Source organism: Sinohyriopsis cumingii, chromosome 12, assembly GCF_028554795.1.
Source record: "Sinohyriopsis cumingii isolate HCF-2022 chromosome 12, ASM2855479v2, whole genome shotgun sequence".
Taxonomy (NCBI): Eukaryota; Metazoa; Mollusca; class Bivalvia; order Unionida; family Unionidae; genus Sinohyriopsis; species Sinohyriopsis cumingii.
The window spans coordinates 100079616-100096226 of NC_142972.1; the positions used below are offsets into that span (position 1 = coordinate 100079616).

The 16611-nt window shown below is 34.5% G+C and overlaps 1 protein-coding gene across 1 annotated transcript in view; it reads right to left on the minus strand.

Annotated features, from left to right (window-relative positions):
- Positions 1–9618, minus strand: part of LOC149787088 (toll-like receptor 4) — a 62388-nt gene extending 52770 nt beyond the window's left edge. The window contains exon 1 of the mRNA XM_089977611.1: positions 9549–9618. The gene's annotated coding sequence lies outside the window, so the exon portion shown is untranslated. The remainder of the gene's footprint in view (positions 1–9548) is intronic.
- Positions 9619–16611: the final 6993 nt, after the last annotated feature.

The window sequence follows — 16611 nt, forward strand, 5'->3', positions numbered from 1 at the left end:
ACTGACGCTTTGGAAAACTTTCTTGTATTTTATAGTTAGAGCCCGGCATATGCTTTCGTATTGCATGAGCGCAGTTCATTAACTGCCACTGCAGATAGAATACCACAGCTTGTTTACAGATATACCACTGACTGGTCATACAAAAGTAACACACTTGAAATGACAGTTTTCTTGTATATGATATGCAAATTGCTACGACCCTATGGTCATAAACTAAGTAACAGAAAGAAGAACTTATAGTGTTATGAAGTGAATCCAAACTAATCCCTATAAATGTTTATGAAAGTCCTAAATAGCTTAAACGTTAGGCATAAATTTCAAAAGCGGAAATGTACTGGTAATCCAAGAACCGTGACGTTGTCAAGAGGACGTTGTCCAGAATTCCTTCGAATAATTTATCACAGTTCCAGAATAATAGTATAGTCCTAATAATAGCGCTTTGTTTTTTCACGAACAGTCCAAACAAATATTTTCCTCATAAATAATATCTAAGTACAACATGAAACATATCTGCAGGCCTATAACAGGAACACAATAAGTGAGAATGACAGAAGAAGCGGAATAAGACTGATTACTCAGTTCTCTGTTATATACCTTGTCTAACGACAGACTCCACATGACACACATTACTACTCATTTTGTTATGACTTTACATATTCACGTGACCAAGCCCAATCAATGAGGAGCTGCTGAATTCTTCCATAAACTTTGAAACAACATCAGCAAATGAAAACTAAGCCAATAGTGCCATTAAATTATATCATTAGGATTATTATTAATAATTGTCAACCCATACGTAAGCATCTATTTACAGATCCTCTGCAATTTGCATTTTTAACAATATCGGGGCACGTAGACAAAACATAACGAAAGATATTCTGTGCAATTTATTACCATGAATAAAAATTAAATAAATTCATGTACCTGGAGTTTAAACAAATTATAGATATAAATAATAAAATAGATAGGCGTATATTTAATATTTAGCAATTTAGAATTTTCGTTTCTTTTCGAGTTTATTATATCAAATTTTTCTTTTACCAGTCAATAATAATATTTCAAAACTATATCGATTCCGTTATTTATTGTTTTATACGTTTTCATCCTTCTATAAAGTGAATCATATATTAGAATTCGAAATGGATCGCGAAACGAACTCAAAACAAGAGAAACCACATTACTAAATATTACGGGTATTGCTGAATTAAATAGCTTTATTTAAATGAAGGGGTAAGATGTAATGAAAGATAGTGAACCAAAATAGTTACATTATTGGAACATAAAACGCATCTAATAATATGGCAACAAATAAGCATATTCAATCTGCGAACAGAAGGAACAAAACGAAATGTGCCCCTAACTGCCTTTACCACGTTGGCAGGTGTACAAAGTACCGCTGTTAGACGCTGTTGTTTAATTAGCATTACAAACTAAGGAAGACAAATATGAAATCCAATAGATGTCGCTAGGACAAAGCCCTGAAATATCTGATTGATCCGCAAAAGTGTATATATAGTTAGTTATAGTTAGGTTAAAATAGGGGGTATCAGCTCCTTAATCACAACTTAGTAGGTACATTAAATCGCTGGTATCCCACATATGTTAAACAAGGTTTCATTTTACTAATAAGCATCCTGCATAAGACTCAGAGTTAAATGGATGATGCAATGTAGGAACATCTAAACATATAGCATAAATAACTGAGACAGAGGATGATAACCCATTTAAAAATTGATTAATTGTGTATTTTCGCTTTGATAGTTTCTTGTAATTTTTGAAGTAAGTATTTTTTAAAAGAAACATGTCTACCTAATCGTCTTGAAGCATTACAAAGTGAAAGTCGACGGAATTCTTACTCCGCTATTTGGAAGAAGAATGTACCATTTTATGTTGTCACCTGTGACATGTCGACCCATGGGAGACGACTAGCTTTGTGTGACATAAGTCTCTTCCTGGCACAAGATATGCTTAGTGTGAACAATTCTTCTTATCTCCTCCTAGCAAGGGCAATATATATATATATATATATATATATATATATATATATATATATATATATATATATATATATATATATATTTCGTTAAAAGGAAGCGAGACTTGCATGAAGCATTTTTTCAGGGTATCTTCTCACTCAATTACTACAGCCATGCATTTCCAATAAGTTCTTGCCTATAGTTTTTATTGTTTCCAGAAGGAGACCATAGTAGTAGATTTGTCAAGTTCGATTGATAGTTGACATAGCTTTATTTGGCAATTGCTCATAAATGAGACAGACTTTGTTTGTCGACACTTTTCGCCACTGTAGATAGGTCGTAGGCAATAAAGGTTAAGTAATACAGAAAAATAAATACTTTTTCCGACACCTTTCTTCTCAGTAGTTCAGAATACGTTATGAAAAAAGAAAAAATGTTTCCAACTGAGCAAAACCATCTTAACAATAGCTAAGATCCTTAACTAACAAGTGTGTACATTTACGAATTAGTATATTGTTACGACCGTTTTTCGGGATTCTTCCAGTCACATCATGTTATGGGTTTGCATGGTACATTCATGAGGTGTAAATAGATTAGAAATATGCAGGTAGTGTTCGTGGGGATATTTTTGTATAATAATGTTTACGAAAACAGAAGAGACTACATAGAAGAAAGGAAAAATATGATATTTACGGTGTCAAAAATAAAAAAGAATAACGAACGTTTCACTTTTATTGTGTGCTCTCTTCTGATTCTCATATTTACATATTCACAATTTCCTTTACATATATAGCGATACTGATTTTAATTCATTGGAATATTATAAACCTATCCAGAATCTTTAAATAATAAGAAATTATTATTATTATTATTATTATTATTATTATTATCATCATTATTATCATTATATATATATATATATATATATATATATGAAGAAAAAAATTTAGAAATCATTTTTCTTTCTGATTAAAGATACATACATACATATATATATATATATATATATATATATATATATATATATATATATATATACATATATATATATAAGTTGTGAAATTTCCGAACAGTAAAGATATAAATTTGTTTACAATTCCGAATGTTCATTTTACGCCGAAATTAATATTTAAGGATAAGCAGACAACTGTTGACGTAAGTGTTTTCCGTATGATATCTCGATTGACTAGGCCCTAGTCATACTGACCACACCCTCTCGGATTCTCGGATGTTTACACAAAGATACTTTATAGAGGTAGCCAATTTACTCCCATCGTTGATAAAGATGGGAAGTTTACCAGTCCACGCTCAGTAACAAAAATTGCTATGAAGAATGGTGACATTACATACATTATGGAGCACATTCTGGTACGACGTAACAGACGAAACTATACATTACACAAACAGAGTGGTAAAAATATTTCCGTTCTGTAAGAAATAACTACCTAGTAGTTAATAACAACGTGGTGCTTTACAATATTAAATGCATCATTAATTGACAAATATTTGGAGTAACTTGAAATAGATGATAATCTCAACAAAATATATTGTTTTAATGAGTCAACTAGAAAGCCGTGATTTAAAAATATATCAAAACTTATCTAAGAGATGACAATATTACATCCGGACAAATATTGTACACCTGGCTGGATAATTTACTTGTCAGAACCCTAGCCAGTTAGCTTTCTTTAGAAGGAGTATATGGGACAAATGAGCATCTTAGTTGCTTATTTGTTAAACTATGCCTGTCTGGGTGCTATGTTCAGAGGATCGGAAGTACACTCACATTCTTCAGTCCATTGACATGATAAATAACTTGCTAAACACTGACAAAAAATTACATATCAGTATAGATAGAAGTAATAAACAGTGAATGAACGGCAAAGCGATCAATGCACTTTGTGTCAGTTTTCTACAGCAATTGAAAATGTCGCTTAATCGCAATCTTTCTCCATCCCTACAACTATTCCACTTATGTAGATTTCTATTCGTAATAATGGAGTGTTTTACGTTAATCACACATTTCGGTTAAACTATACACTCTTGCACGTGCGCTTGGACTATACTTTCTATTTGAAAAAGGTGTTTCTGAAGAATGCTGCTTTCGGAACATATATAAAAAGTAATTAATTAACAATTGCCAATAAAAAGGTCCAATGCGTCGTTTTAAACAAATCAGTATAAATTAAACTTACATGTACTTAAAAATAATTGCATTCCTGTAATGTTATGTCAGTGATATCGAAAAATCTTCTTCACTTTCCACATCTTTATTTTGGTCTGCGTTATACATTTATATTGTTCTTCAAATGTGTAATCAGTTTGCTATTACCCCATAATTTCTTTGTTTTTTTAAAGGAAAGCTGCGTCGAACTTATGTTTCATTCTTTTAATATATCCTCTATTTGTTAACTAAATTGGCAAATCTAAATGAACACACAAAATGAAGACGAATTGATGGCTCAGAATGTGTTCTGTTAATGAATGTGAATAACAAGGTTAACAAAAATCAGTTCGAAAATATAATGTCGAGACCCATATTAAATTGCTGTATTCTATTTGTTCATGTTCTTGCTCTTTCATAGCAAATACAACATTAATAATACCAGATAATACTACTACCACTACTACTGCTACTACTACTACTACTACTACTAATAATAATAATAATAATATAAATAATGTGGGCTTAGTATAGCTCCAAATCTTAGCACTTTACAAAATTAGATACAATATGATTCGTGAATCATTAGGGAGGAACGTGAAATAGATGATCATCTCAACAAAATATATTGTTATCATGAATTGATCAGAAAGCTGTCATCTAAAAATATATCATAAACTTGTCTAGGAGATAGAAATATTGCATCCCGACACATACTGTAGACCTGGTTGGATAATTTACTTGTCAGAAGCGTAGCCAGTTACCTATCTTTAGAAGGAGTCTATGGGGCAGAATAACATATATTTACTTCTTCCTTAACCTTCTCGTGTCTAGTTGCTATGTTCCGAGGGTCGGATGCAAACTCAAATGTTAATGAGAAAATAAAGGTCAACATCTAAACGTTCTCAATACTCACTTCAACGTTTCAAATTTGAAACAAATTCTCAATAATCGATTTGTTTTTTATCTGTATGTTTCTCAAATTTTTCAAAATAACTGAAAATCCACGGAAAGCTTATATTGATTTTGAGAATACAATCTGTAAAAACGATAAATAAAAATCGCGTCCTTGCTATTGGAAATATACACTTTTAAAGCTTATTTAGTATTATTTAGTATTGATTTAGCTACACGATGATACATTTGAATGAGATTATATTTATTTGATAACAAAACGATAAAAATACAAAGAAAATAATTTGTACAACATAGTTTACTTTGCATGCAGGATAAACAAGTAAATGGAATTCCTTCAATCTTATATGAACTGGTGGAAGTCATCACAAATGTGTTGCATTCAATATCTAATATCACTCGTGCATTTAACAATGGCTGTCATCAATCTTTTCCAAAAGTCTTCTAGTTTATGTTGATTTTCGGTGCCTGGCCATTCCAGTCGTATCCATTTGAAACAGATCTTTCTCAGAAAGGCTGGAAGAGATCTGACCTTCACATCTCCCAAGGTCACCAGAATGATTGGTTTCCCTTGATACAGGGCAATTTCAGCCTCAAAATCGCACCATTAATGAAACCACTTCAAGCGATTTCTCACTAGTCATCTCATGGGCAGTGACAAATATCGCGAGTTCATGCAGGAAAGTGTTGAAAAATCTACGAAACAACACTGTTGATGAGGTAGGAAACAAATGAGACGGTACGTGGGGAGACGCTTTTAGGTGAAATACTTCATAATGATAAGCTATGCGTCTTGCCTGAAATCTACGCTTCAATGCAACAGGTGGCTGTAAATACATTTCAGAGCGTGACCTCGATGATCAACGTTTCATCTACGAAACCAGAATTCAGTATGATTAATTCTGCACCTGTGACTGTTGGGGATCCTGGCAAACTTGATATTGCACTAGTCTCTTTGTGAGTGTATTACAGTTGACCTACTGTTCGATCCCAACCATTTGTTGGTCTACCCGAGAACAATTCATTTGTTTTCATCCGATAACAGTACTTCGTCGCATTCAATCGGAATTCCTTCTGTGGTGTATGATATTATCTCAATGACAAGATTCGCCGAATAATTTCGGTGTTGTTGTCGTTGTAGGGTTTAACGCCATTTTTTGGCACACGATAGGCTATACATGGAGGCCAGTATTAATGGTGGAGGAAGAACCCGGGAAAACCCCGGAAAGAACCACCGACCCACGAGAAGCTACTGGCAAGCTTTCTCACATACTCACATTGGCCGAATCCTAGACTCGAACCCACGCAGGACCTAAAGAGACTGGATATCATATCGTACCTGACATTATGGGAATGAGCTCAACAATGCAAAGCAGTTTAACATGTGATGCCATCAGTGGTAGTTACGAAAGCAGGTCCGACACGACACGACAGGCGTATTTATACAAAGGCATATTTTGGTTGTGTTTTCACCAACCGTGGAACCAGATGATTTAATTTTGATTATGTCGGCAGCATTTATATATCTGCCATGCCATAATAATCGGCTGACCCATGTTCATTTTCCCTTGTTATCAAAATGGGCACGTGGTGGATCTGTAGATTGAAACATTAACGATACAATTATACACATATAGATCAGCCTGACATATCACAACAATACAGTCTAGCATTGACATGTGAAATCCGTCCGCGTAGTTAACGTGCGAAAACCTCTGTACACGACATATTATGAAACTATCTTTGGTGATATCGTTCGTGGATAATTTGCGAATGCATCAAAGGCACTCACAGTTCTGACCTGGCGCGCATGTGGCTATGCGAGTTGTGGATAGTGGTGAATGTGCCGCTGTAGATCGATTGAAACAACTGAGCTCACAGGCAGTTCAGACGCTTTGAGATTGAATAAGGCAATTAATAACACGGGTACCAATGACAGATCCAGTTACATTGCGATCGAAGGAATCAATGACGCCTGCAATCAGTAAAATCATTAACGGAGCCTCTCAAGGGTGATTGTCAGATTCAACGATTACAAATCAGGCCATGTAAAGCTGTTATATACGGTATTAGGGAAAATCAAAAATCTATAAACCAGTTCATGGAAGTATTTGATCTGGCATTGACATGGGAGTGCTTGTGTTAGAGGATCGACGCAAACGAGATTTTGAGTATTATTCATATCCAGCCAGAGATCCCAATCAATTAAATGTAGACTTGCAAGTGCAAGACACATCGAGGCTCTTCCTACTAAGTGATGCATTTTTGGAGAGGAAAATACAAATGAAAAAGTTGTCTTCGGAACAGAACATGAAATAAAGGATAAATAAAGGAGAAAAGATAGCACATGAGGAGAGGAGGATAGTATTAGAATAACATGCAGAGAAAGAGCAAATGTAATTAGAATAACAGACGTAGAAAGAGGAAATACAATTAGAGATGCTTGCAAAGAAGGAGAGGATAGGGCGGAAAAGGGGAGATCAGTTTGAAGCACTTGCTTACATTTTCAGCATGGTATGCATGTCTGAAGAGGTTCCTACTGATTATGGTACCAACTATGCATCGGGATTTATGGTAGCAATTAGTATGTTATTATAAACTGAGAAGCTGCATGCAGCATCGAATCACACCAATGTATACTGTATTGCTAGAGAAATTCAAAGGGCCGTTAAAATAAATTCTACATTGGATATGTGCGGAGAAATCGCGACATTTGGACCGATATTTGAACACGATTTGTTTCACATGTAGCAATGTATGTTGTTTTCTCCTTTCAATCTGCTATACGGTAGGTACATTTTTTGTGGCACTATTTTGATTCTGCGAGAACTATTTCGTTTAATATAGCGGATGTGAAAATTGAAATGACCAAACAATACAATGACACACAACGAGCTTGCGAAGTCCACGTATTATTACAACCGCGGAACGCGAAGTAGGAATTTATAAGCAGATGGTTGAGTGAGTATTGTAGCTTCTCCACAATAGTATAAACAATTTGTTCGTCTAACGGCATATATTCTATGGATTCAAACAGTTCAAGGATTAAATGGACTACAGAAAAGACATAGAAGGTAATTCAAGAATATCTAGTCACAATGTATTAAAACGATGAGTGTAACGGTGGGATCAAACGAAAAAAACAGGGGTATTGAATGTTGCATGTACTAGGATCATTGAATATGAGTTTCGAAACAATTCAACAGCATATCCTAGTACAGAAACTCCCCTGGATTGTCTTAACGAGAAAAAGAGGGAGCATATGACGTCAAAAGTGTGACTAGAGTTACCTGTAGTTCAGCGACGACAATCACGAAGATTTGAAGTAAATTTCACGATCAATTTACAAACAGGCTAGGTCATACTGTGTCGATAAAGCATGAAAGTTGAGTATCTCAGAACCAATCAGAGTTAAAAGATATCCAATATCCTTTCATCCACTGGATGCAATTAAAGAAGGAAGTAAAATGCAAGACTAGGGGTACGATTTAATTTTTAAACTTCCCTTTTCGTCAAAAGTATGTGTGTATGTTTGTGTGTGTGTGTGCGTGTGTGTGTGCAATTTGGATTTTGAACGTAACTTTCACAATTGTCCAATCATATCGCTACGATGTCTGCAGTGTGGCAGTTTATAGTGATGTCTAGAACTGGGACATCATGCCTCAGACATGTGGCATCATGTCCCACCCAGTCACAATATTCTGCCACCAGACAAAACCAATCCTAACACTAATGTCATAATGCTGGGCGCCAAGCAAGGTAGCTGCTAGTACCATTTTTATAAGACTTTCGTATTACTCGGCCAGGCCTCTAAACCGCAACCTCTCGCATGCGAGGCAAACGCTCTAACTGTGGATGGATGGACAATGTCGAAAGATGGAACAAACTGTTTATACATAGATTTTCATCAAATGAATGAACTCCCCGCGATTGATGAGTAACGATGCAATATAACGTCAAGGTATTCAAGTAAATGGCAAATACGTATAAAATATGTACATTATGTTGTTTTCTTGCTAAATTTACACGTAACTATTTTAAAGACCCTTATTAGTTTTAGGTCGATTTAAATATGGTATCAGTATCTTTGGTACAATTCCCTGAATAATAAACGTTACACTTAGATACTAAACAAGGATTCTCGTTTTGAGATTTTATTCAAGACAAAAACTGACTATAACGTTTTCAATAATAGCCACGTGTTTTGACTAAAGTAAGTGAACCAAAAACTGTCATGATAAAAAGAGAATCGCTTGTATAATTCAGTGCATATTATTTATCGCAAGCATCATTCGAGGAATAACCTAGTACGCTTTCATCAGCATAAAAACTGTTATGTATCATGCAAGTGTTAGGTACTATATACAATATTTTCCAATAACAGTATGGCATGGTTAATGGTCTATTTGAAAGAGGTTTCGTATCACCGTAATTAAAGACTAACATAATAATTATATTGTAACAGGCCTTACAGAAAAGATCGAAAGTCTTACCTCTCATATAATTATCATGTTGAATCCTTGGTACGCCTCACAAAACACACAGAGCAGATGTACACCCTAGCATATGGGTGATACAATATGAAGGAAGTTTTCAACAGCCGTCATCCTCTTTAGAGGAGTAGGTAAACATAGCACGTGGTCTGAATGAATCTTCCATATGAGGACAACAAGTAAACTCGGAAGCTGAAACTAGCAACATGATATATAAATAATGTGCACTTAGCTTTAACGATTGCAAATTGCACGATAATGCTTGATTGGTATAATTTAAGATGTCAATTTTGGAACCAACACATAAACTGGACGCACATACGTGCACTTGTACGTTTCAAGGTCCGATGAGCTCCATTATATGAGACAATGTCTATTTATGTTCAAACCTAATTCCATATTTAAGCTGATTTTATTATTTCTTCTTCTGCTCAAGAGGCAATCGTTCGAAATTGCAACTCAGCCATTTATTTAGTTCTGACTTAATGGTATCAATTTGTTGACGTCAGCAAATGCTGTGAAGGCGTTACATTTATACTTTCCTCACCATCATAATTGTGATTCTCTGTATCTGGCATTAAAATCTCCCATGACTATTATATCACCTTAATATGAATAATACTCAGCGAGAGATTCAAATGAATCAATCCATTCTTGATATACGTTCAGAATTTCGCCGTCGGTAGATACACACCAGTTATTAAGACTGAAATATTAATTCTATACCAAATAGTCAATCATTACTGTAATTTTATTCCTTTACGGAGTAGGATAAGTTGTTGTTATTTTTAATTATGATTGATATTCTACCACTTTTCCCTTTTAGAAAGTAAGCTGTTTTCAGTATTATCACTTTTGAGCAACACATTGAATCACAACGTAGGTTATCTAGGAATTCGCTTGTTTGTTTTTTCAATTTATTTAACTGATCACGGCTATATCCCATTCTTACATATCAAGTAAATTACTGGACCAAACATGTAGACACTATAACTCCCCTGACGTTCGAGGTAAGAATGATAGGCTATTGTTATGTAACCAAGCATACGCTCTGTTGGTTCTTTCGCATAGTATATTCCTTGAATTCAGTGTCGTGTTCCGTATATATGTTATGTTGGTTCTCGTATTATATTCACTGAATTCAGTGTCGTAATTTGCGGGCACTTTGTTTTTAAGGAGCCAGCGCAGACATGATACACAGTTCACCAAACAAAGTTATTATGTCTCTTTCTTCCGCGGAATCATTTATCATCACTATCAGGTTCGTCAATTCCTACTATGGAAAATACGAATTTCAGTCGGATGAAGCCCTCTTTCATGTAGATATGGTGTAAATTTCTTATCTTGTAGTTCGATTACCGATATTTCCTTTGTAATAATTGTAAGTTTTCTGCAAGGTACACCTATACAATCTTCCTCATTTTTTTGTGTATAACTAAGCCTGAGGTTTTTGTTCCTTCCAATTATTCTTTATCAATCGTCCACGTGAAGATTTATTATTGTGTAGTTTTTATATATTTATTCGTTGTTTTGATATGTTTATTATGTAGTTTTGATATTTGGTATTATTCAATAGAAAACATAATGACAGGTTGTTCTTCTGAGTAACACAAAATCAAAATATTAGCTTTTAATACTATTTAAGCTTTTTATATTATGTTCCTTAACGATTAGCGTTTGGAACGCTTAAATCAACATAGCAATTAAAACACGGAAATTATTGCTTTGGAGTATTGTTCCTCTAAACTGTTGCATTGTGATAGCCACAGATACGACCTCTCTGCATCAATCTGGAAATTAAACAACAGTTTTATCGCTGTATCAGGATACACCAAGATGAAGAGAAGTGTTGTGTAACATGAATTATTCAATTGTATATCTCAGAATAAAGAAGATTATGCACTGCTTTAAAGGCTCATATAACTATCTATCTAAATATCTCTCTCTCTCTCTCTCTCTCTCTCTCTCTCTCTCTCTATATATATATATATATATATATATATATATATATATATATATATACAATAAACTGACAACGAACAGTGCGAAACTAGTATCTAACTAGCCTGAGCGCTTTCGATTCTTTAATGAGTCTTTTTCAAATATATATATACTCCATTGTATGTTTTCTCTGAATTCATCTAGTAACAAAGAGTTTAATAAAGCAAACTGAAATTTCCGATACAAAATTCAGAGCCACGAAACTTGGATTTTGATATGTTTTGAAGGCCATAAATGCAAGACCGTGGATATTAATGAGTTTCGGATGATTATTTGAAATGTCACGGCGTAGCATGACGGTACAGTAAGGAAGAAACCTATACGGTTATACAATTTACCATTAAAACTTCCTCTTGACGAGGAAACACCTGACAAAGAACGTTACATGTACTGGACTAGAACATAATTGTATGTCAAAGAACGCAAGAGTTGATAGATAGATGGTAGATAGATAGATAGATAGATGGATGGACGGATTGATGTTGATGGAGAGAGAGAAAGAGAAAGAGAGAGATTCACCACGATCTAGATTAAAAGGACTGCCAGATGTGTGTGAGTGCATGAATCAAGAAAAGCCTGGCAAAATAGAGTAAATTGAAAAGAAACTCTCAACTGTAATAAAATAAAAGGTATTGATTGTATCTAGATAAAATTTTATTTTGAAAATATACTATATATGAACAACAAGTCTTTAAATTCTTAAATTGTTGTGCTATTAATATAGATTTTTCTACAAAGACGAGGTTGCACTTGAATCAGTATTTTTTTTTTCCATGTCAACATCAAAGAAGTATCCGTGGTCGCTGTTGATGTTGTGAGAAGCGAAGCTTCCGTGAGATAAGTAAAGTGAAACCCAACAACCGGTAACGGATGCATATTTTCCCAACTTTAAAGATTATTTTTATCAAGATACATGATGTAACTGTTAGGGATAACGGGTTCATATTCGTCCAAGTTTGTGTTGTTCGCAAGATTTTATCCGTGCCTAGCCATACAAATACCGAAACGAAGTAAACACTCAATAAAGAGATATCAGTGAGTAATTTCAATTCTCTTTCTGTTTTGTACAACAATGCAACCCAAGCCATTATCGGTGCCAAGAAGTAATGTGCGGGATCAAAGTTTTACACATGCATGGCGGAGTCAAGAAATCTTTCAATAACATCAGCGAGGAAAAACAAATCAGTACACAGTACATATGATGAGAGTCACCATATTTGTGCATTCGAACGCGGACCAAACTTTACTTAAAGGTCACTGGCCATCTGTATTGCACAAACGTGTGATATTATTATAGTCATTAAAAAAAACGAATTAGTAATGAATGCACACCAGAAAAATGTTTAATTAGACTTAAAAATAGGCTTTTATAACTGAAAAAATTATTCGGAAGACTCCATAAATAATCGGTATGTTCCGCGTGCCAACAACGGATATAACATACATTTATCACTTCTATTCATCCTAGCCATTCAAGTGTTTATAATTTTCCCACGTAAATCGCTGTGATAAATCTTATGATCTTGCTTTTATACAGCAGATATAGTGTACTATGTTGCATATTGATGTAAACAAAATAATGATAATGGGGAAAAAAGGTTCTTTGTTTTTCCGAAAGACCCTGTTTACCATAAGAAATAAAAGTGGATTGAATTTGTGGGATAGAATAGGGTGAGGTAATAAAAAAAGTTGTACCATTTACGCCGGATTATAGTCCATTTGGCCCAAGACAATTCGGCCTTAATTGGGCCGAAATTAAGACATTTTGTCCAAACTTGAATTTGGCCCATCTCAATAGTTTGAACAAGTTCTTTTTTCTTCAAATAACAAGTCGATACTATGTAATATATATATATATATATATATATATATATATATATATATATATATATATATATATATATATATATAATTTATTTAGGGAACAATATTTTTGACAATTTGTAATGGTTATAAAATTTAATAGGTTTTAGGAAAAAATAAACAAATTTAAACAAACTAGTCTATCGTAATATTCTTTAAAAACAGTTATCATACTTCGTAACGTATATACATATATATATATATATATATATATATATATATATATATATATATATATATATATATATATATATGTGTGTGTGTGTGTGTGAGAGACAAAACATAAAATGGTATGTGGTGCTCTTTCTAATTTAAGTATGCATATACATTACTGTTTTATGTTAAAATATATGTGCATCTGCACAACAACATTCTCAGTTTAAGTCTTCCCGTCAAATTATCAATATCGATTTATAAAATAATAAAACTTAACATACAATACACTACATAATAGGTATACATTTTTCTAAGCGTAATGTATCTGAGATATTATAACAAATATATTTAATTTTAATCTTCAGTGGCCGAGTGGTCTAAAGCGCTCTTCGTTACGGATCACTGCCTCTCACCTCTGTCTGCGTGGGTTCGAGCCCAAGGCTCGGCTAACGTTGGTACGTGGGAAAGCCTGCCGGTAGCTTCTCGTGGGTCGATGGTTCTTCCAGGGTTCTTCCTCCACCAGTTATACTGGCCGCCATGTATAGCCTATATTGTGCTGAAAAATGGCGTTAACCCCTAGAACAACAACAACAGTTTGTAACACTGCTGAATATAATACACACTTGATTACACACGAGAGAGAGAATAATGCTGATCATTTTGTCAATGTTTAGTTGCTGCAATATGAAGCCCTTACTCGTTAATTTTATTGTTTGTTTTTGTATTTCAAATTATGCATGATACCAAATCGCAAAAGAGACAAGAATATCACCTTATTGCTTGAAGACACCTGCCATTCACGCATGTCAAGTTATAGGGTGCAAATTGAACAAGACTGTATTGTATCCAGGTTAGCTATACGAATGTATCTCACAAATAAAAATTATTATTACTTACGCATGCGGGAGGTTGGTACCAAAATGCCTACGCTTGTGTATGGGTGCGTGGGTCTACTGATGATGTACGTACACATAGGAAACGGGGGTGGGTGAAACCTCGATAATAATTTAGCTAATATGTAACCTGTTCGACTGGGTTCAGTTAGCGTTTGAATTTAAGCGGACAATATACAAACTTTTTAAAGTTACGAAGCTTATTTCTTTGATGCAGACAGACATTCAACGTCGGTGGACTATATGTTTTATTAAACATGTTAATATTAATAGTCCTTGATCATTTCTGCGTGGACTAAATAAAGCCCGTTCTATAGAATTTGGGAGGGGGGGGAGCGTCAAGTGTACGTACGCGGGTGGCGGGGTTGTAAGAAAGTATGCATCTGCACAGGGAGGGGGATGGGTCAAGCTTTGCCGGATTTTTGCGTACGTACTAAATGGATCACCCCTTATTTTAAAATACATTCACTGTGAGTGCAAATTATAATATTTTCACTAGCATGGGTTACAAAAGTATTATTAAAGCAAGTTATTGCTTTTGTATACGATTTACCGTCCAATCATCAATTACGATTGTATATGGCAACAAATAGAAACACAACTGGCAGTGCGTAATAAACTCCTTGCTTAAACTTACCGACAGGATATCAAACACAATGGTTACTTTGTTACAAAGCAAGCCAACCCCAGAAACTGTCTTTGGATTCTTTTAAAGGTGCCGCTTTTTATGAAGTCGGCTGACATAAGGAAGCGAACTTTGGTTCCTTTAGATTCTTTTAAGAGTACCTTTTTCTTTTCATTTTTTTTAAATGTCAGCCGACATAGGGAAGCCATCATTGATGCCTTTTTATCTGTATAAATGGGACTTTTGAAAATGAATTTGAAACAATGTAACAGCTTTGAAAGCGACACAATCTAGTGCGTCGTGCACGCACATCGATATAAGGCTGAACAGTAAATTAGTTTTCAATAGTTTCATCTAAATGTTCCCTATCCATAGCTTAAAGTGTTTTATTTTTCCATAACAAGAAGCATGTACATCGTCTTGTGGGGATAAGTGCACTTCATTTCCGTTTGGCGCCCTCTATAGGTGGGAAATCGTAGCTAAGGGGAAGTATAAGCATTGTATAGTTCTATTTCGCGTAATTAAATGATTATTTCTTCTTTACACTTGATAGTCTTTTTTATTCATTTTGTGCAAGTATAACTACTTCTAATCATGTAATGCAAATCTGAGGTATAAAGAAAAATGTTGGAATATGGCCGGCGACCTTTAACTGTACTCGTTAGAAGAAATACCTTCACGCAACAGCGACGAAATAAACACTATAATTAGTGGCAACTGAATTTCAGCAAAATTTTTTCAATCGTTCATGTGCTCGTATGGAAAGACACATTTTCTCGTTAACAGGTTAACCTAAGAAAATACATTACAGTGAAATTTAGCTAATTTATCACCAAACTGTCATTGTATGAATATCTTTTTATGGCTTTGTCACTTTCATCAATGAATGATTTATCTTTTCGGTTCAGGATTGTACGAAAACCGCTTTCAATCCACTGGGTAGTAGTTATAAATCCATCCTTGTCTCGATTAAGAAACATAACCGAATGCGCGTTAAGGACATTTGATTTAACTCCAGTGGCCAGAGCGTTGTAACCCCAATGTGATTCTAGGAATGATGCTTGTTAACAGCTGTCGAGTCTTTGCTTGGTTTGTACCTGTGCAGGATAATTGTCACGTGGTTTTCTAATTTACCAGTATGTGTATGAAATTAAATGCAGGTATGTGTGATTGTCGTGCTCGTTCACGAGCAAAGATATTTATATTTATCAAGATGACGGTTTCCTTCAGTCTTAAAAGCACCTTATATTGCTAGTATATCAGCTTTTCTTGAGCCTCGTTGTATTCGTATACGCAAATTGTTTCCGTTGTTGCATAGACAACCCGTGCTGGATTATCTTGATACACTGCATCTATAGGTAACAATAATTAACGTATACCAACCTTTCGCATACAATTTAGTATTTGATTTCTTATGCTGCCGTGCGATTTGTTGTAGCTGATGCACGGTCGGCACGTTGATATAATGGGCCGCTTCTCTAATTATCAAGTCCGCCAATAACTCATTTTAAATTTTGTACTCTAC